Source organism: Taeniopygia guttata, chromosome 5 (genome assembly GCF_048771995.1).
Source record: "Taeniopygia guttata chromosome 5, bTaeGut7.mat, whole genome shotgun sequence".
Taxonomy (NCBI): domain Eukaryota; kingdom Metazoa; phylum Chordata; class Aves; order Passeriformes; family Estrildidae; genus Taeniopygia; species Taeniopygia guttata.
The window spans coordinates 62,206,756-62,227,338 of NC_133030.1; the positions used below are offsets into that span (position 1 = coordinate 62,206,756).

Below are 20,583 nucleotides of genomic sequence, written 5' to 3' on the forward strand. Positions count from 1 at the left end.
TTGGAATAGTCATTTGCTGGTGTAAATCAGCTGCTGATCTGCACCAGCTCCTTCCTCCTCCCTGCACTGCCATTGTCTGCATGGACACGCTGTAATTTAAGCCAGCATGTTACTGTAATTAAAAAAATACACAAATGACAGAATTTGACTCAGACCCCACCATCCTTCATGGTTTACATTTCCTACAGAGGGAGTTAACTGGTAAGATGTACATGTTTATTGGTTTCCTTCTTTGTGCTTTTACAAGTATTTTTCTCTTTGATGATCTAAACCATATGTCGAGGTACTTTGGAGGATTATTTTATCAGTTTCTCTGCAGTATGAGAGAAATACCAGGGCAGAGTCCATAGGTTTGCACACATCCAGGCCACTAAATCATCCCTCGTTCCTGAGCAGCCCAGCTGCCATATTGATAAATAGTCCATGTCACATTAATTTAATTCTGAATCACTCTGAGACATCGTTTTGTTACAAATATAAATTTTGTGGTGTAATGGAATGTGTTAAGCCTTTAACAAATGAACATTTAATGGCTGCTCATGAAAAAACATAAATAATCAGGAATAAAATTAGCAGCATTGGTAATGAGTGGATGGAGCAGCGTGGCCTGGCTCTGGGAGCTGGGATAGGTGGGAGCAGCATCCATGTTTGCTCCTTCCCCTTGGAGGTTTTTTGCAGGGATATAAATGCCTGAACTTGACATACAAAGTACTTTTAACAGACTCAAATCTAAAAAATAATCTGCTACACCATTTTTGGTAATAACTGAAAATACCTGTCCTTCCCTTGATTCCTCTCTACCTTTATATACTGTGCATATTGTTCTATATTATATTATTATGCATTATTATACTTTCCAATATATTCTATTATGTTATTGCATTATTATTATTGTATTATTACTTAGGGATGTGCTTTAGTGGTGGGATTGGCCGTGCTGGGTTAATTGTTGGACTTAACGACCTTGGAGGGCTCTTCCAACTTAGATGATTCTATGATTCTACATTTCCATGCTGCTTTTCAATTATTCCCTTCCACTGAAACTCGTCAATGTCCCATAGTCAGAAAGAAATGAATAATCTCATTTTATATATATCAATACATATAGGTATTTACTTTCTTTTTTACTGAGTAACCTATAGCAATTTTTTAAATGGAATAATTATTACTTTTTATTGAATTCTTGCAGCCAGTACCTGTTAGAGGCAGCAGCTTTCCAGCTGCTCCAGCTTTACTGGATTTATCCACACACCATCTTTTGGGGATGCCACAACCTCAGCGTGCAGGAATGGGGATCCATTGGTCCCTGGGTCAACTCCAGGGCAAGATGTTAAGCACAAAGGTGTTGCCTGATTAGTGGCAGTCACTGGAAAGAAGTTTTAGCATCTGTGACTGTAGGCAGTGTGTGGAATTCAGCCAAAAGGCCCTCTTTAAATATCAAAAAAGTATCCCTAAAATTGCAAGCCTTCGGAGACCACGGCGCTGCACAAAGTGCCAAGAAAAACAACACGTAGTGCATAAATCTGGAACAATCACTTACTCCAGCCAGGAAGGGACCCAACGACAAAACACTTACCTAAATGCTTTTTATTTGCATTAACATTTATTCAGGAACGATCTGAAAGCCTCAGTCACTTCGTATTTATGTGAAGGGATCCTGCACAGCTCCTGGATGGAAATTCCCATCGCTGGGATGGTGGGGTTGATCAGACTTATCACTTATGGGGATAGGAAAAAGGGACAAAAAGGGGGACATCAAACCACCCCTTGGTTTCTCTGCTACTTCCCTTCCCACCAGGGCTGGCAATTTGCATGTAGCTGAATCCATTCCCTAGCCTTAAACCCAAACATCTGAATGCAGAGGGGACCCATCCTGGTTTTGAAGTCAAAATTATTAAAATTCACATGTGTTTGAGTTGGAAATAACCCCATTTCTAATTCCAGCCTCTGTTTGTTTGGTATCATCCTCCTCTGCACTGTCCTGTCCAGAAAGGTGATCCTCGTCCTGGTCCTGTTGAATGCCCCCAGTTCCTGCTCTGTGTTTTCCTCACTGGAAGCATGGGATGGTGATATGTTCTCAAGCTCCTCTGTAAATCAGCGAATCTCTCTCCCAAGGATTTGCTCACGATTTGAAAATCTGACTTGAAACAATCCCCTTTTCCCCAGGGCACCATATGCAACTTCAATATATTGGTGGCGAAGGAAAATATGCTGTGCTTGGCGTTTACAATTCCCACTCTAATTTACCAGACAGGTGTTTCTGAGGAACAGCTCATCTGGCAAGGAGAAGGAAGGTCACTGGTTTGGGGATTATTTTTTCCTCCCTCATATTTTCATTAAGGGGGCAGGCTTGCAAACAGTTGGTGGAAGGAATTGTCCTGGGGAATGCTGTCCCCCCATATGAATGGAGGGTCAGGAGAAGATGGCAATGCTTACTTAGAAAGGGCACAGCTAAAATCCCTGATTTTGTATGAAACAGCTCCCTCATTATTACAGGTGGCCAGTGAACCAGACTGGCTCCAGTGAACACCAGGATCTTGCCCTTCCCCTGAGAAGCAGCCTTTCTCCAGGATGAGCAACAACTTTATTGGTCCTGAAACTTGTGACTTGCATTCCCTGTCAGCCAGCCAGCAATTTCTTCCTTAGAGAGGAAAAAAAAAAAAAGAAGAAGAAGAAGAAAAGAAGAAGAAGAAAAAAATTCAGCTAAACTAAATGAATCCTGTTCTGAGAGCTAAATATGGTCAGGACATCTGTGACCTCCCCCGACTTCACCCTGGCTGAGCGAGGACAATAGCTGCCATGTGCCACCCTTTGTTGTTGAGCCTGGAAAAGATTCCTAATCCCAGAATAACACGCGCGTGCACCCATGCACGTAGGCACACACACAAACACACACCAGCGCTGCTAGAACTTGGGTTTCTCATCCAACAGGGAAGAAGAGCTGGCAGCAGGGCAGCGTTGGAGGGATGAAAGAGCCCCCCCTTTGCTCCATAAAACCCGTGTGTACACCAGGGGTTTCCTTTCGTCTACAGATGTCCATTCCTAGTGTTACAAGGTGCAAATTCCGAGGTTGGGCAGGCGCTGGGAGCTGTGTTCTCGTGTTGAAATGCCGGTATGTGGTCCGCGTGCCTCTGATCTCCAGAGTTTCCTAGCATGACATCTTTCATCATCATCATCAAGCCGGAGGACGCGGATACATGTGGCCACCAGATTCCCTTCCAGTGGGAAGACGGGTCGCATCCTTCACCTCCCTTCTTTCCCCCATCCTTTAAAGCTGCTCTTTCCCGACTTTGCGGGATACCTGGGCTCACAGCACCGAGCCAAAAACTCCTCTGTTAAAGGCTGGAAGGAGGTGGTTGGGGCCAGCACAGCTCTCACCTCTCCCAGCTCCTTTGAAGGGGATGGGTGAGGATCTCCCCGCCATCCCCTGCTGCTCGGCTCAGCTCAGCTTGCCCCACATCAGGAAACGGTGGCCTTTTCCTTGGTTTCTTTGGAAGGAAGTGGTTAACTCTTCCTTCACCACCCCATGATGGGATTCATTTGCAAATACCCTCTTCAATCAAGAGCAAGACACCACAGAGATGGTTTGTGTGGGAGGGAACCAGGCTTGCTTGGAAGAGCGGCCGTGACCGCCCGCAGCGAGGGCCCCCTACCACGGGCACTCCCTGCTAAAGCCATCTTGGCCACCCCACTGCTCCTGGTCCCACAGGTGCAGGGGTCCCTGTGTGGGAGATCTCCCTCCAGGGCTATCACTTGCGTTCAGGGGATGTTTCTCATTCACATCAAAGTGAAAGCTGCAGCAAGCGTGCGTCAAGTCAGCTTTGGCAGGACTTGTGGCCCTCCCTTCATTTTTTTTTTTTCCCCCTTCCTTTTTCTTGTTGCTGCTCAGCCCTGCAGAATGTAATTAGAAAATGAGCCATTTATAAAACAAATGTTTCCGGGAGAAACTCCCCTGAACACCCGTGTCATAAAATTATTGAACACAGCGTCTGAGAGCGTTCAGGATCCAAAATTTCCTCGGGGCTCACCCTTATCCATTATTCTGTCACTGCTTCAGCTGGGCGGTGACATTTTACTGGCGGCACCCTGTTCCCCTCCAAAAGAATTCGGTCTTTTGGCTGCTCTGCTCAACCCTTGGTGTCCTCCTCCATCTGCTAAAACCATGGTGGGGATGCAACAAGCCTGGGACTGCCTAGTTTATATCTCCCTCCCCTTCCCAGCACATCCAAAGGGACAGAGGGGCATGATGTTCCCCCCAGTCCCACATAATGGTGGCATTTCAAGGGCTGAGCAAAGCCCAAAGTGTGACTTTCCCAGCTGGGATGTCCTTTGCTTTTAAAAATGCACATGGCTTTTGCTGAAGGAAAACACTCTGGGCTGGAACGTCCCATATTTCACCCTCCACTGGGACTGGTTTTGCCCAACGCCTCAGTTCCCACCGGAGCACCATATAACTCGCCAGAATTTCCAACACATTCTACAAAGTGCTTTGAGTTCCCTGCCAGCTCCCTCTCTGGTCCTCTGGCGCAGGCCAAGAGGCAGATATTAATCTTAACAGCTATATGCTGGCCGGGCCCTGGTTGCCTAAGAGATTCTCCTTGAATTTATTTATTTGGATTTATTCAAAAGAGCATAAAAAGGAACACTCCTCCCAGACTCCAGGCTCACCAGCCATAAATTACAAAAACAACTACAATGAAACCACCCACAGCACCTCCCGCCCCTGACACGACTGTTTTCCTCCAACACCCGTCTCTGCAGCGTCCAGCTTCCCTGCAAGCCTCAGCATTCCTGCCTGGAGATGTTGACTGCAGGTGGCCCAAGGATTGGTGCTTTCAGAAGCCCTGTCCTTGCTCCTTCTTCAGAGCTGCTGGGGTAGCACTGATGTGAGAAGTGGAAGAAGCTGTTGATGTGATATCCAGAGGATAGGATGATTCCCCAGCACGTTCAGAAGTCCCCATGGACAAAGCAAGAGGGAATTCATGTGGGACAGGGTTGGTCAGAGAGACTCAAGAGATCCAATCCCTGCAGGTCTTCTCATTCACCAGTCTGTCCAGACACATGGCTAAACAACTTGTTCTTGAAAACCTCCAGTGATGGAGTTTCCACCTCCTCCCACACCAGGAATCCTGGTTCTCGCCCTTGGAAAATGTTTTCCAAAGTCTGACCTTGGTCACCCTTGGCCTTAGCCTAATCACTTTATCTCCTGGCCCCAGCAGACACAGGGAAACTGCTTCCTATCTCCCATCCAGTGGGGAAATCCAAAATATTTGAAGGCTGTTATCATATTTTCCCTCAGTTTTCTAGACTAAACAACCCCAAATTTCTCAGTGTCTCATCACAGGTCATGTTTTCTAGAGCTCTGTTCCCCTTTGTTCTTCCCCTCTGGATCCTCTCCAAGGATTCCGCATCTTTTCTCAAGTGTGGTGCCAAAAGCTGGATTCAATATCCAGCCGAGGTCTTCCTGGAGCTGTGTGGAGCAGATGGATAACTTTGCATGTCTTCCTGCAAGCCTGATGTGTGTTTTGCTCACAAAAAGCGCTGCTGGCTCCTCTTCAGCCCATGATACCCTACGCCCTCCTCCAGTGCACCCCAGCCCCAGACAGGGTCTGTTCTTATCAGCAGGGTCTCTCTGATTGAAGGGTTTTTGGCTCTTTTTGCTGCTTGTGCTGAGCTTTGGCACTTTCAGCAATGTGGGAGCAATCCCTGGAGTTTTGAATATTCCAGGGCCATGCTGCTGCTGAGGGAGGGAAGACAGCCTTTAAGCATAATGTCATGGATTCCCATCAAACATTCCTTGGAGCAGCTTGGTTCACTGGAAGGTGTCCCTGCCCATGGCACGGGGTTGGAACAAGATAATCTTAAGGTCCCATCTAACTCAAACCAGTTTTTTGCTTCAAAACCCAAAAATATTTGGTCCAAGAGGGTGAGAATTCTCCCAGGCCTCGTTTCCTTCCCTGGTGCAGTTGTACCCAAATCCTAGAGAGATGCTATGGATGCTATGCTGGCTTGATTTTTGAGGCTGTGCTCATCCCATCCATGTTTTCCATGCCATGCCAACACATCTTAAGGACTACCTTCAGCCCTGGGATGTGGAGACCCCTTGGATTCTGTCTGTTCTTCCCTTCAGGCCTGTCCTGGCCTGAGACTGCTGTGAAGGAGGAGTGGTGGGATGGCCACCATTGGGTGGGAGCCCTGATCCTGAGGCCCAGATGCCCAGGGAAGTTCCCAGCTGGAACCAGGGCACAAGATGAAGTTCAAGGACTTGCTGTGCTATGCTGGACTCCCCCACACTAAGAGATCAAGCCAAAGGTGTCACACGGTGCATCAACTGTACGTGGTCTGGAAAATTGTGGAAGCACAAAATCTTTTTGGTTGGAAAATACCTGAAGATCATCAAGTCCAACCCATTAGCTGATAAAAACAAGTCCACTTGGGCTGAAAGGAGCATCAGGAGGTCCCTAATCTGACCTCTGAGCTCAACACAGACTTTTATCCAGTCAGTGTTAAAAACTTCCAAGGATGGAGACTGCACAGCCGCCTTGGGTCACTCATTCTGATGGTTGGCTCTCCTCATCGTGAGAAAGGTTCTTCTGTGTATCCAGAAATTATATTCATAGATCACAGTGTATTCTCTGTGTGACTTATTCAGTCCTCAAACCTAGACAGAGGCCTAAATGAATCCTAAGACCTCAATTTTATTTCTGCTGACCCTTCTGCTGCCACATTTATCCAGAGCAGAGGCACAAAGTGGGATTTAGTGACAGGTGGGGATGTGCATGGTGCAGTGGGATCCAGGTCACCAGGAGAGCAGAAGGATGAAGCAGAGAGAGGGCACTGAAGGGAGCAGGTGTGCCCATCCTGTCACAGTGGGGTCTGGTCCTGGAGGGGGTCTTTAGAATCTGGGGCCCTAAGCAACTTGATCAAGTCCATGGCACCCTTGACCGTGGTAGGGGGATTGTAACAAGATGATCTTTATGGTCCCCTCCAAGCCAAACCATTCTGTGATTCCATAATTTTGTTGCAATTTTGAAAAATAAGCAGCCTTAAACAGAGATGCAGGCTGAAGTGGAAGCTGCAGGTGGAGTAACACCATTACAGAGATGTTGGACTCATCCCAAGCCCCAGGAGCTAGGGTCAGAAAAATCAGAATTAAATTGCAATGGGAAAGAAATCCAAACCAGTCCAGGGTGTGCTCATTCAGGATATTCTTTCTTTAACTCTGCCCTACAGTCAAGAAATTATGATGCAGTTATAATTCTAGCATGGTTGTATTTGTAGCCCTTGATTAGATTCAACTAATTAGATTCAACAAAGATTTTTCTTTCTCTCTTCTGTTTTCCTTTATGCTCTTCTAAGTTACAGTGTCATTTTGGGTGGATGAAGGCTGCCAAACAGTTAATAAACCAACCAGCAAATTCTCATAAAGATCAGCTTATTCTGCCGTGTGCTGTTCCCAGAGATCTGGGGAGGTGGAGCAGGGTAGGAACAACCTCCACCTTTCTGACAGCATTGTTTAAATCCCCTGGATTTGTGTCTGGGTTTAATGATGGACCCAGGGAGTTAATTGTTGCTTTTTTTTTTCTGCTGTGTGATGTTATGATCCATTTTTGTACCAGAATCCAAGGAGTTTAGGGCTGGAAATCCCAACCCCACCAGATCGAAATGCAGCAATCACCTGACCCTGTCCAACCAAGGTGTCACCTTGGTGAAATTAAAAGGCAAAACATGGTCCATAAGATAGAAAGGAAGGTGGTACTGTCTCAAGAAAGCCTCTTAAGCAAGTGAAGTGTGGCTGCACTTTTTATTCAAGAGAAAAGCAAAGATCAGGAGAAAATAAAAAGTGTTTTGCATGATCAAAGACATCTGGAAGATTTATAAGAAAACCCAGCAAGCTGCTGCAATTGATAAAAAAAGATTAGTGCAGAGCAATTTTCTTGGAGATAGCCAGGAAACAGCAGAATACCAGAGACAGAGAAAAGGATCCACCCTGAGGTGTCCTGTCCATATCCATGACTGACTCCAACAAATCCGAGAATATCCTGAGCTGGAAGGGACTCACAAGGAGCATGAGTCTGACTCATGGCCCTGCACAGGACATCCCACCACATGTCTGAGAGCCATGTCCAAACACTCCTTGAATTCACAGGGGCTGTGACCATTCCCTGGGGAGTCTGTTCCAGTGTCCTGCACTCTCTGGTCCAAATCTGATGAAAACTGCACCAGGACAGAGTCCAAAAACAAACACAAAGGAAAATCAGGAGACCCCTTGGGAATCAGAGTGTAGCTCAATGCACTGAATGTCACAGCAACAGATCCATGATTTAGAATGGGCAGTCATCAATGCAAGATAAATTAATTATTCAGAAGTAAGCTGAAGTGATATAAATTGAGGTTTTTGGTATCACTGAAAGGTGCAATGGCCATAAGGTTTCAACTGAGGACTCACAGGAAGAAATGTTAGATTTCCTAAAAGGCCAGTTGAAGTTTTGGAGGATGGAGCCCACCAAGACCTCCAGAAGCAGAGAGGGGCTGAAAGGATGAAGTGAGCAAGGACAGAAAAGAAGAAAAGCCATACTTGCCAAGGAAATTCCAGTAGCAGTGATGGCAACAGCAGCACTGGCTCCAGCTTCCTCAGCTACTTCTTTAAGGTGGGAAAGGAGGAAAAGGAAGGAAAATGTTCTTAGAAGAAGGGAAGGCTTGGCACTGATGGGGCTGTGGACTCCTCACCTGAAACTCCCTGAAATTCTGACACTCACTCATACCACAGCATATTTTAAAAGCTAATTTTCTGGTCTTGATAGCTAAATGTTGAGTCTTGAAAGTGATCTCAGGCTTCATACCTTATTTGAAAAATGTTTTTAAACAAACACTGAAATTCTCAGTCACATGACTCCAAGAACTGACATATAAGGGTGGGCATTGAGAAATCTCTGATTCCCCTGGATCATAAGGCACCCTAGGATCAGGTTAATAAAGGAGGAATGCACTTAGGTGCTGGCTCAAGGCCAAAACTCATTAATATTTGTGGATGTGGATGTGGATGTTGTGGCTGCCCCACCCCTGGAAATGTTCAATGCCAGGCTGCATGGGCTTGGAGCAATGTGGGATAGTGGAAGGTGTCCCTGCCTGTGCAGGGGGTGGGGCTGGATGAGCTTGAAGATCCCTTCCAACCTGAACCATTCTGGGATTCTGTGATTCCATGAACATGTCCACACCCAGCCTTATTCCAAACGCAGGGGCAAGGGGTTGGCAGTCCCCAAACAACAGTGGGAAGGAAGAGATGAAGCTGGCATGGATTAACCGAGCTGCTTTTCCCAGAAAGAGCAGCGAGGGGGGATTCTCAGCCAGGACCAGCCACAGAGGGACACGGGGTCCTCCCTGGATGTGAGGGTGAATGCAAACAAGAGACGTCACACATTCCTCTGTGCATCCCTCACCTACAGCTGGGCCTGAGGAGGTGGCCAGCTCACTGCAGAAGGGAAGGGTGTGTTTGTGCAGCATCCCAGCTTCCATGTGGGCCAAACCAGAGCCAAACTACCGTTTGATTAATCAAGCCTTCGATCCAGCTCCCTGCCTCCCTCCACGTGCAAGGAGCACGATCTGAACAGCACGCACTGTTGGCCTTCAAGGGCTGGCTGAGGCAGCTCCTGATAGCACTGTTTATACAGCTTCCCGAAGGAAACAATGTGGATTTTATTAAATGATCCCATTAGTGTTTCTCCATGCTGTCATTGCAGACTTCAAACGATGATTTATGTTGGCTCGTAGGTCTTTGTCCTCGCACCGAGAGCGGCATCCAAGGACAAAGTGTTCCGGGACGGGGCGGTGGGAGCCCCGCTGCTCCGGCTGCGCGGCCGTGCCGGGCTCTGAGCCCCCTGTGCCACACGCCAGGCCACAAAGGGGACTGCTGGCCAGCCAAGGACAGTGACACAAGGCACACGGACACCTGGGACTGTCCTTCGTGGTGTCCGTCTCCCACACGGATGGTTTAAAGGGAGAGAGGCACAGCCCATGGAGACCCAGCCACAGGCAAGTTTTTTATGCTTTTTGAAGTGGGACAGATCTTTTTATCCCAGAAAAACTGTTTGTCACCTGTTGGTTCTTACCCCTAAGAATTACATTTATACTGCCAGGCTGGTTTTCTGCCTATTTTTGCCATTATTCCACCCCATCATTCCCTGATTCTATCCCCCAAACCAATTTTGCCTGTTTTGCATGCACGCTGGTTTTCACCTCAGGAGTGAAGCAAATAATCCACTCAGTGAAGAAAAGACAGCTAAGGAGAGGAGGACTGTCCCTTTTGGGACACAAAAGCCACAGACATCCACACTTGGACCAAGCAAGCTGTGGCAATGCCAGGAGTGACTGTGCAGTCAGTATGGATGGAGCCAGGAGTACATTCCCCAGGGAATCCTTCACATGAGCCTTGAGAGGTGTCAGAAATGCAAAGCCCTTTTTGGGTGAAAAGGACTTCTTTTCAGAGTCCTCCCCTGTGTTGCCCTGGGTTTGTGCTGAGGTTGTGGGAATGAGGCAATCCTGAGATGTATCTTCCCATACTAAAAAAATCCAAGGTTTTTGCTGGCAGGCACCACTCAAAGCTCACCTTGAAGACCCACCAGATGCCTTGGTCACTTGCTCTCTCTGCCAATTGGGCAGAGCGCTCATGCTCTGGGTCTGGGGGGTCAGAAAAACACATCCAGCAACTCCATGGCCCCGTGAGCTGCTGAAAAATCAGGCAAGAAGGTCTGAAGCTGCTTTTCATGCACATGGGATGGCTGAGTGAGCCTGCTCCTCACCCTCCTGTTTAAACACAACCTCTGCCCTCAGCTGCAGCGAGAGTATTTCACTCTGTGGGAGTCTCCCAGGGAAGATCTTCCTCTTTGGGAAACTGCAGTTGAAGAGGATATTTTGAAGAGGTTCAAACCTCCTCTCTCTCACCCATGTGAGGTCACTGTGATCACTGTAAAACAGAGCTTTCAAGTTTTTGGAGCCTAGCCTGTGACTTTCCCACTGTTTTTGTCAGCACCTGCACACACCAAATGTTTCTGTGCCTAAAACAGCACTACTGAGGGCTGCAGAGTGATGTTGTAGAGAGGATTTGGAGAGAGACTGTGCAGGATAGCAAAAGTGCAGATCAGTTTCTAGAATATTTTTGGTTTTAAAATCATCACATGCTGAAAGCAAAAGTCAGAATTAAACTAAAAAAAAAATGCATCTTATCATCCACACATAAGTCTAAGATCCTGCAGTGTCAAGAAACTTTCCTTGCCCAGCTTTAGAAAGATCACTTCTGTGAGAGAAAACCCTTCCTGTGCTTCTTGTTTCTTCTTTATGTCTTCATTTCTTTTTAAAAAAATCTTCTTAGGTCTTCAGTTTATTAAGCCATCGTCTAGCCAGACAGGATTTGACACCCATAGCCCTGCTACAAACCTTGGACCAAACTCCAGGTGCTTGTGGCAATGCCCAGAGCAGCTCTCCAGGGACTGGCTCACAAGGACTGGGGCAGGGCTGTCACCCTGCACGGTGTCACCTTCCAGAGGACAGGCACCAGCACACAGCTGCTCTGCTTCCCTCCTTGTGGCCACTCAGTGGGTGAAGAGTTTCTTCTTCTGGCTCTAGAGAATGAGGGTCCAAAATCTGGCAGCAGTAACAAGAAAACAGAATAGCCTTGCCTTTCTTCAGGATGAGGGATGCTGAGTCTGGATTTCAGCAGCACTTAAAAGACCACCAAGCCAGCACATTTCCTGCCACTCCAGTGGGAAAGGGTGGAATGAAAGCCCAAGTCTCAGGTGTCCACATGGACAGGCCCAAGCAGGGACAAATCACAGAATCCCAGAATTGTTTAGGTGGGAAGGAACCTTAAAAATCACCTCATTCCACCACCTCCCACTATCCCAGGTTGCTCCAAGCTCCTTCCAGCCTGGCCTTGGACGCTTCCAAAGATCCAGGGGCAGCCACAGCTTCTCTGGGCAAACTCTTCCAAGAGCTGTATCCAAAAAGGTCACTGATGTCGGAATCTGAGGTATTGGTGATTCCCAGATTGTAAAAGTCTCTGTCTTTCTGCCCCGTTGCCAAAGCAGAAGCCATAATTCGTCTGTGCTGGTTTCAAGGTTGTTTATTCTGTTTATCTCTAACATGTTCTGCTGCCCTGCCGCAGCTCTGTCCTGCAGGGCAGCGTGTGGGGCTCTGCCCTCAGTGAGATGGTACAAACATTAAATACCAGAAACTACCTGTGCTGGATTTACAATAACGTGCCAATATCTGTCACCTACGTTGGACAGTGTGTCCCCAGCCTGAACCAACAGAAAAATGCCAACACCACAGTGAAACATGGAGGGCATGAAGAAGGAGGAAAAGGACAAGACACACCCAATTCCTCCATCTTGTTCCCTCTGAACCCCTAATCTAGAATCCTAAAATTTTACCTTTGCACCCGTGTCACACTTAATTATTACTTATATCAAACACTCAAAGCTTGTAATTCATCCTGTAAGATTGAAAACTCTTTTCCATGGACAGAGATCACAGACAGTGTCTCTGGGGGCTCTGTCCAGGGGGGTTCTGACCCCTGCCAGGGTCCCAGACCTGCCAGGGCAGCCAGAGGGAAGCTCTGGATTCCCACAACTGAGATGTCTGCGTGCACTTTGCAGGTGAATCCCTCACTTGGGCAAGGAGGTGAGCTCTTCGCTGACTCTTGCAGGGAAATGTTTCCCCAAAGAGACCATAAAGACTGCCTATGTTACTGCAGACTAGAGAAACCCGTAAAACGGTGACACACAGCTGAAGGGGAAGAATATTTCGGGAAGGGAATCATATGGGCAGGCTGGGAAACGCAGGGCTTTGAAAGGGGATGGGGTGGGACAGGAAGAACATTCCTTCCTCGCTGCGAACGCCTCGGGGAGCATCCGCCGGGGCCGGCCGCGCTGCTCCTGGTGCTCCTGATGAGCTGCATCAGCTCATCCCAGCCCACCACCATGGAAGGGAGAGCCATAAGGTGCCCGGAAAGAGGCAGCCTGAGCCACAGATGCTCCGGCTGGAGGTCGCCACCAGTGTCGGGCGCAGTGGCCGCAGGCAGCGGGGTCACCTCGGCCTGTGGGCACCGCCGGGCTGCGCGCACGGAGGCTGAGGGAGAGGGGAGCGTGGTGCTGCAGCGTCGGAATCTGAGGTATTGATGATTCCCAGATTGTAAAAGTCTCTGTCTGTCAGCCCCGCTGCCAAAGAAGAAGCCATAATTCGTCTGTGCTGTTTCAAGGTTGTTTATTCTGTTTATCTCTAACAAGTTCTGCTGCCCTGCCGCAGCTCTGTCCTGCAGGGCAGCGTGTGGGGCTCTGCCCTCAGTGGGATGGTACAAACATTAAATACCAGAAACTACGTCTGTTATATTTACAATAACGTGCCAATATCTGTCACCTACGTTGGACAGTGTGTCCCCAGCCTAAACCAACAGAAAAATGCCAACACTGCAGTGAAACATGGAGGGCATGAAGAAGGAGAAAAAGGACAAGACACACCCAATTTCCTCCATCTTGTCCCCTTTGGACCCCTTATCTAGAATCCTAAAATTTTACTTTTGCACTCGTGCCACACTTAATTATTACTCATATCAAACACTCAGAGCTTGTAATTCATCCTGTAAGATTGAAAACTCTTTTCCATGGCCAGAGATCACAGCCAGTGTCTCTGGGGGCTCTGTCCAGGGGGGTTCCTGACCCCTGCCAGGGTCCCAGACCTGCCAGGGCAGCCAGAGGGAAGCCCTGGATTCCCACACTGCAGGGCTGTGTTTTGCAATTCCATGTGGTGCTCTTTTCCCTCAGAAGATGGGGAGAACTGCAGTTGCTTCGTGCTTTCAGCTCAATCAGGGCTTTACAGCCCCTTCCCCACCTGGCTGAGGGGCACAGAGGATCAGCCTCAGAGCAGGGCTCCTTTCCACCACCCTGTTGTTCATCTTCCTGTCTCTGCATCTGCTTTGCCACACTGTTTAGTTAATTTGTTTGTTCTTCCCCAAATTTCTGAATTATTGTCAAAACCAGGGCTTGTGGATACATGGAAGAGAAGAATTAAACCCCTCTTCTGCATCTCAGGCTGACAAAGCCATACTTGGGATGTCAAAGCCAACCCAAATGATCAGATAAGAACAGGAACTGCTGAACCAGCCCCTGGCTCCCCCTTAAGCAGCACAACCCCCTACACTGACTTCTGCAGACACCCAAAAGAGGGGACCAGCCCTGCTCCCGCACTGCTGCATGTAATGCCACCAAAATTGGCATCAGGATAGACCCCATCCTGCAGTGGGTTGTCTTATTATTTACAAAGAGCTGGCTCTTCCTTTTGATAATTATCAGCCACCCTTTGAAGTTATTTGTCTCCACAGATGTTTGCTGCTGCCTGGAGGCATGTTACTGTCCCAAATTGCTGAGGACACCCATGAAGAGTCATGGTAGGGAAGGAAGCTCACTGTCTCCTCCCTGGCACTAAACCATATGGGAATGGTCTCTGCTCCTTTCTAAACTGGGACAAAACTCCCAAGTGCCAACAGAGTTTGTGTCCTGCAGGAACAATATTGAGTTCTTCTTGTTGAGAAAGCATTAATGTCCTGAGCCCCAGGAGACCCTGAGGGGACAAAAGAGCCTGATTGCAGCAGGGATGGGAGCAGGGTTTCATGGATCAGCACCAGCTGGGGCTGAGCTGGGTCCAGCATCCCCAGAGCTCAGTCTTTCCCACATCTGGAAAAAGGCACTGCAGAAGATGCACTGCTGCCAGTGGGGCTGCAGGCAGAGCATATCTCACTCTTGGCAGGCAACAGGTAGGGAGCAGCATTTCTCCTTTTATTTTCTCATCCTGATGAGAAAGGAAGATTTTTGGAGCTGGTGGGAGAGGAGTGATAGTTTAAATCAACAGTTTGCTGTCAGCACTGCAGAAGCCTGCTCTGCACGTTACCTGGTAAACAAACCGTGCTCTGAGAAAGAAAGGCCTGTTTATAAAAACTGCTCTTGACATTTGCCTCCTCAAACATAGCAAAACATGTGCTAGGAATAGATGCTTGAATGATCGAGTCTGTTTTGAGTCTCCTCTCTTCAACAACCAAGGAAATCCCTATGTACAAACATTTAAACTGGAACATCTGGAGCACAGTAATTTTATCTTGAAGATCCACATCAAACAAACCTGCAGCTCAGCCCGAGAAGATCTACAAATACTTCCCCAAGGAGACCTCAGATTTGAAAGAAAGATAATTCAGCATCCCTCTACCCACACCTGACAAGTTTTCCTTAAGAGGGCATTAGCATGAAATTATCGCTCTTAGTCAAACCCAAAGTAAAAGAGATTTGTCCCAGTTATCTGGGGCAGGCCATGAAATACCTGCTTGTAAATTTACAGCCCGGAAAACCCCATGCATCATTTGCAGGCAGAACTTTACCCGAGAAGTCTCACTTTGGTTGCACTTTTTCTGTGCAGCTGAACTGCTAAAATAAGCACCCAGCCATATATAGCGCAGTACGTTGGCACTCACAGCGGTGGGGAACGAATGGATTCAATTTTCCATGGAAGATGACAATTAAAATTGCTTTCTTTGGTATATCCCATCCTTTCTGTTGTTTTTTCTGTTCCCTCCAAGCGCAGAGTAAATTTAGGACTCCGAGCTCCTTTTTCTTCAAAATCTCACTTCCAGTTTCCATCTTATTAAAGACATGACTTAACTTTAATGTGTGTAACATAAACGGCATCGTAAAGAGGAAGAATTAAAACAGCATGGGAACATTGGTGGTTTCAAGAGGGGGGAAATGGCACAGCTTCTTTCCTTTTGGGTTGTTGTTTATCCAGTGGATAAACCTCGGCGTTCTCACTTCTACCGAATACTTCGCCTCGCCTTGCAATAATTGGGAATTCCACGTTTTGCAAAGTTGTTACATTATATCCACAAATAATCCATCTTGTCAAGTCCATCTCGTCCGTCGAAGATAAAGTTGGAGCTGAGTCGCTGCAGACATCTGGAGAAGGTTCATTACTTGTAATTGCGAGCCCCTCTGTTAATGCACCCCATGAGAAAGGAGCTGACAGGCTGCATATTTCTGCAAACTGTTCCCAGAAAGAACCAATTTCCTGACTTCCATGTGGTGTCAATAATATAGGCATGAGATGGAGCAGTGCTTATGAAATATTAAATCTGCTTACAGGACCCAGCTATAAGCAAATTCAGACCACCTGGGAGATGGAGGTTTGCACTGGGTATGTGGAATTTGGCACTCACCTGGTACATGAGATGGGCTCTAATGTGCACATTTTGGCTTGTTTACCACAAAACTTCCTGACAGTAGTGCAGGGGGAAAGGAGAAAAAAGTAGAGGGTGGAGGGGGTAAAACACATTTCTTCACATTTAGGACTCAAACCTTTCAAATCACTGACATTATTAAATTTACTATCACATGCAGCCAGAGATCTTATTATTCATCAGCAAAAAAAAAGACTGATATTTCATGGCTTTTGAGTTAGATCATTTTGGTTCATGCCAATGAAAACAAAGCATTAGTGTTTTGATGTTTTAATATAATGATTTAATTCTCTCATTGATATTAGAATCCAGAAACACAACAAACACGAAGACCCCTTCAAAATCCTTGAGTCAGAGCAAAGGCTCTTAAATCACTTCAGCACTCTGACCTCCTGCTTCACAGAGTGTATTTTATGCCAGGGACTTGGAGAAGAAGGGGTCCTTCCCAAACTTGCAGCATGACAGTGCTAACCTGCCTTCTGCGAGCTCGCCTCTGTAAATTGAAAAACATCTGGGCTCTTTTTGCTGGCAAAAGCAGCATCTCCTTGACCTCAGAGCAGAGCCGTCAACTTGAGCTGCAAACGGAGCCTTTTCAGCAATTCATCCCCAATTTTCCACCCTCTGGGCACTGCTACCCAGGAGGAAACCCAGCACCCCTGGGCTGGGAGCAGACAATGGAGATATGGGCAAGGGGACACAGAAATTTTGATGGCATTAGTCCACCACCTATGTTTCACTCCCCAGTGTTCAAGGGCTGGGGATGAAAAGTGGTCTCCATTTTCTCCAGCAGGAAATAAAAGAGTTTTTCTCCAAGGAAGATGAAGGGAAGAAGCAGAGCAGGAACAAGCTTTCACCACAGCAACAGGAAGATGCCAGCAAGCCTAATGGGGGATATTTTGCCCTGTACTATAATAGAAAAACATAAAATCTTAAGATCATAATCATGGAATGATTTGGGTTGGAAGGATTATCTCATTCCAACCCCTTACCATGGGCAGGGACACCTTCCACTAGACCGGGTGCTCCAAGCCCCATCCAACTGGCCTTGGACACTTCCAGAGACGCCGGAGCAGACACAGCATCTCTGGACAACCTGTGCCAGTGTTTCCCCACTCTCAAAGGGAAGAATTTCTTCCTAAAATCTAATCTAACCCTGCCCTCTATCAGTGTGAAGACAAAAATATGTGTAAAACATCACATGGGACTTACTACAAACACGTTCCAGGAGGAGAAGCTCTCTGAGATGATGGGGACAGGCCCCAGAGGTGGTGGAAGATGGGAGATGCGCGTGGTGCTGCAGGGCAAGAGCTGGGACAGTGAGTAGATGCAGGACCAGACCAGGTTGGCATCTTTGCACCAGCCTTACCACATCTACCCCATTCCTGGGAGGCCACAGCGAGCATCCCTTTCCTGATGTTCCTGATGCTCCTCTGCTGGGGCACAGCACAGGACACAGAGGTGTGGGTGCATGACAGCCTTCCCATCTATTCATCTCATGTGTGAGTGAAGGGGCTCTTTTTGGGCTGCAGCCTCTTTGCTGCAGCCAGGATCTGTCAGCAGGAGGTGACGTACAGCGCTGTGGGACAGCTCTGCTCCCTGTGCTCCCCTCACACAGCAGGAATGTCTCTTGTTTTCTCTCCTCCAGACCATGTCGGAGCTGAGAGCATCCAGCCGGGACGGCTCAAGGCCCAGGGAAATCAGGCAGCTGCCCAAAGCAGCCAGGGCCTCCCTGCCTGTGCTGGAGTGCTGCAATACCCCTGGGCTCCTGCCACTGAGGGAGGGCTGGGAATGAGCATCCATCACTTCCTGCACCAGCAGCCACCAGGGCAGCACACAAAGATCTTCTCCCACTCCCCTTCCTCATCCTGACTCTCCTCCTGAAGACCACCAGGCATAGATTGAGAAGCTCTGAGCTGGATTTGTCCCTTGCCACACTGATTAGACTGAAAGGTCTTGTGCCACATGGTGGATTTTTGGGGTTTTCTCCCATGTCCATGTTCTTCATCCTCTATCCATAGGTCATTTCTGGATGTAAAGCATAGAGTGTGTTTGTGATGATCAAGGCTAAAATCTCTCCCATATCACACAGGCTGAGCCTGGGGTCAGACGCTATTCTTGACTGGGTACAGCTGGGTTAGACAGAGCTTGGCTGAGCTGGTCCAAGACCTTGTCCAGCCCCTGCTTCTGGCTGTGCACAGGAGCAGGCACAGGTGAGGCTTTGTTGGTCCCCTGGGCTCAAGGTGATACTGGATTGAGCACCTGCAGCTTTGTAGTCACTGGGATGCTCTTCTTGCTTGCCTCATCCCTGGGTTTCTGTGGAAATTCCACTGACATCACCCAGGACCTGCAGAGGATGGCACTTGCTGGGGTTTATCCACTGAGGTCTCCACTTTTTCTACATAGACTATCTCAATCCAAATGACCAAATCCAAAATTCCCCAAAACTGGATTTGTTTCCATAATTGCCTTCACCTTCTTGCCACCACATTTCCCCAGCAGGACACAGATGATTCTCCCAGCCCTGGGCTGCCCAGCAGAGTCGTCTCTGCCCAGGCCTCAAAACCAAACACTTCTGCTCCAAATTCCATTTGAGGTGGTGATGCCTCCTACAAAGCAGAGTTTTATCTGAGGACGAGCATTGGTGCCTGAAGTCTGGAATGGGTGCAACATATTCATGAAAACAGTCTGTCCCAGCCTGTATCAAGCCAAAGGCAGAAAACACAGGAGCATGGCTTTGCCTCATTTTGTGTTTTTAAAATCAAAATATGTACAAGCAGAATTGCTTTTACCCACCAGGGAAGCTCTGCATGACATCTGTTACCTTCTGTATACATGCAATGCCTGTCTCCCATCTCCTGCTGGTCACTAAAGAACCTGAGCCTGTGACTCCCACATGTCCAAAAGGAGATTCAGCATTTGCATCTCATTGCAGGTGTCACACTTTGTTAACACCTAATGTTTCATGCTTCTCATGCAATGGGTGACAAGATGACTTAAAATGCTAATAACATAAACAAGCACGATTGGAAAATGCTAATAAAACAAATAAGAAAGGTCCTTTATGTTCCTCAAAAAAAAATATTAATAATAATAATAATAATAATAGTTCTGTTTTAATGAAAGGTGGAATCTGTTGCTCCTGAGAGGAAAGATTGCTAGCTGGAATAAAGAGTGTTCAGCCCAGCTGTTTCTACTATGAGGCAGTATTTTATTTCCCCTGAAGGTCCTTCATGTTTCCACAGACAACTGTCCTTGCACAGCCCAATAAATTCCATCACCTCAGCTGGCCAAACAACCACTGTGGTTGGGGGGGGTCTGACCAGCTTCTAGGATACCAACCAGCTTTGGAAGCTTCATTTTGCACCTCCTCTTCTCCCAGTTGTCCTGGCTTGTAAGATAAGCATGGATTCTATTGCCATCTGTTGGAGGTTGGGCAGTTTTCTTATCTCTTCCAAGAACAATGTCTCCCTCCGGGGAGATATCTTTTGTTAATGGACTATTGAATGACTCACTGCATGACTGGTAAAGTTACATCATCCCATTGTGAGATGCTCCACCCAGAGGGGAGGAGCCAAGCAGCCCTACCTGCATAAAATAAGCCTTTTTTGAGACACTGGCCACCACTTGTCTGGATTCCCAGAGAAGCAGCTTCTTCTCTGCTGAATTCCCAGAGGAAGACTAGGCCCAACTACTACCAGACCTTCAGAGAAAACTACAGCCTTCTAGAGATCACCACTTCAGCAGCATTTCATTTGCCACTCCAGGAGGAGCAGCCACCATTTTAACTGGACTACTACCAACACCCTGACTCCTCAGGGTGTCAGGTTTCTGACTCCATCACTAGTTTCATTTGTACTAATTACATTTTTTTATTATTTTTATTTAGTTTTTCTCCTAGTAAAGAACTGTTATTCCCATTCTCATATCTTTGCCTGAGAGCCTTTTTTAAAATTGTGGTAATTTGGAGGGAGGGGGTTAACCTTCTCCATTTCACAGGAGGCTTTTGCCTTCCTTCACAGACTCCTGTCTTTTCAAACCAAGACACCGGTGAATACCCAACACCCCCATAACTATGGGTCCATAACTATGGATCATTGGCCTGGCCAGCACAGGGCTAATGTTTGCATCAGCCAGGAGGAGCTGCTCTGCCTGTCTGTCTGTCTGAGCCTCAGCAATGAGACTCTAAATGGGTCATTCTGGCCCAGTCCTTCCTGGTGCTGAGCATAGAAAGTTGTGCAGACAAAACTAGGGAGGGAATCTCACCAGCCATTTATCACCTCAGCAACAAGAGCTTGGTAACAGGCTGTTAT

General features: G+C 47.5%; 1 long non-coding RNA gene across 1 annotated transcript; it reads left to right on the forward strand.

Moving 5' to 3' along the window:
- Positions 1-12,880: 12,880 nt before the first annotated feature.
- On the forward strand, positions 12,881-20,196 carry LOC116808511 (uncharacterized). The gene is made up of 2 exons (XR_004368185.3): positions 12,881-13,168; positions 17,919-20,196. It is a non-coding gene; the product is annotated as an uncharacterized lncRNA (long non-coding RNA).
- The last annotated feature ends 387 nt before the right edge of the window (positions 20,197-20,583 follow it).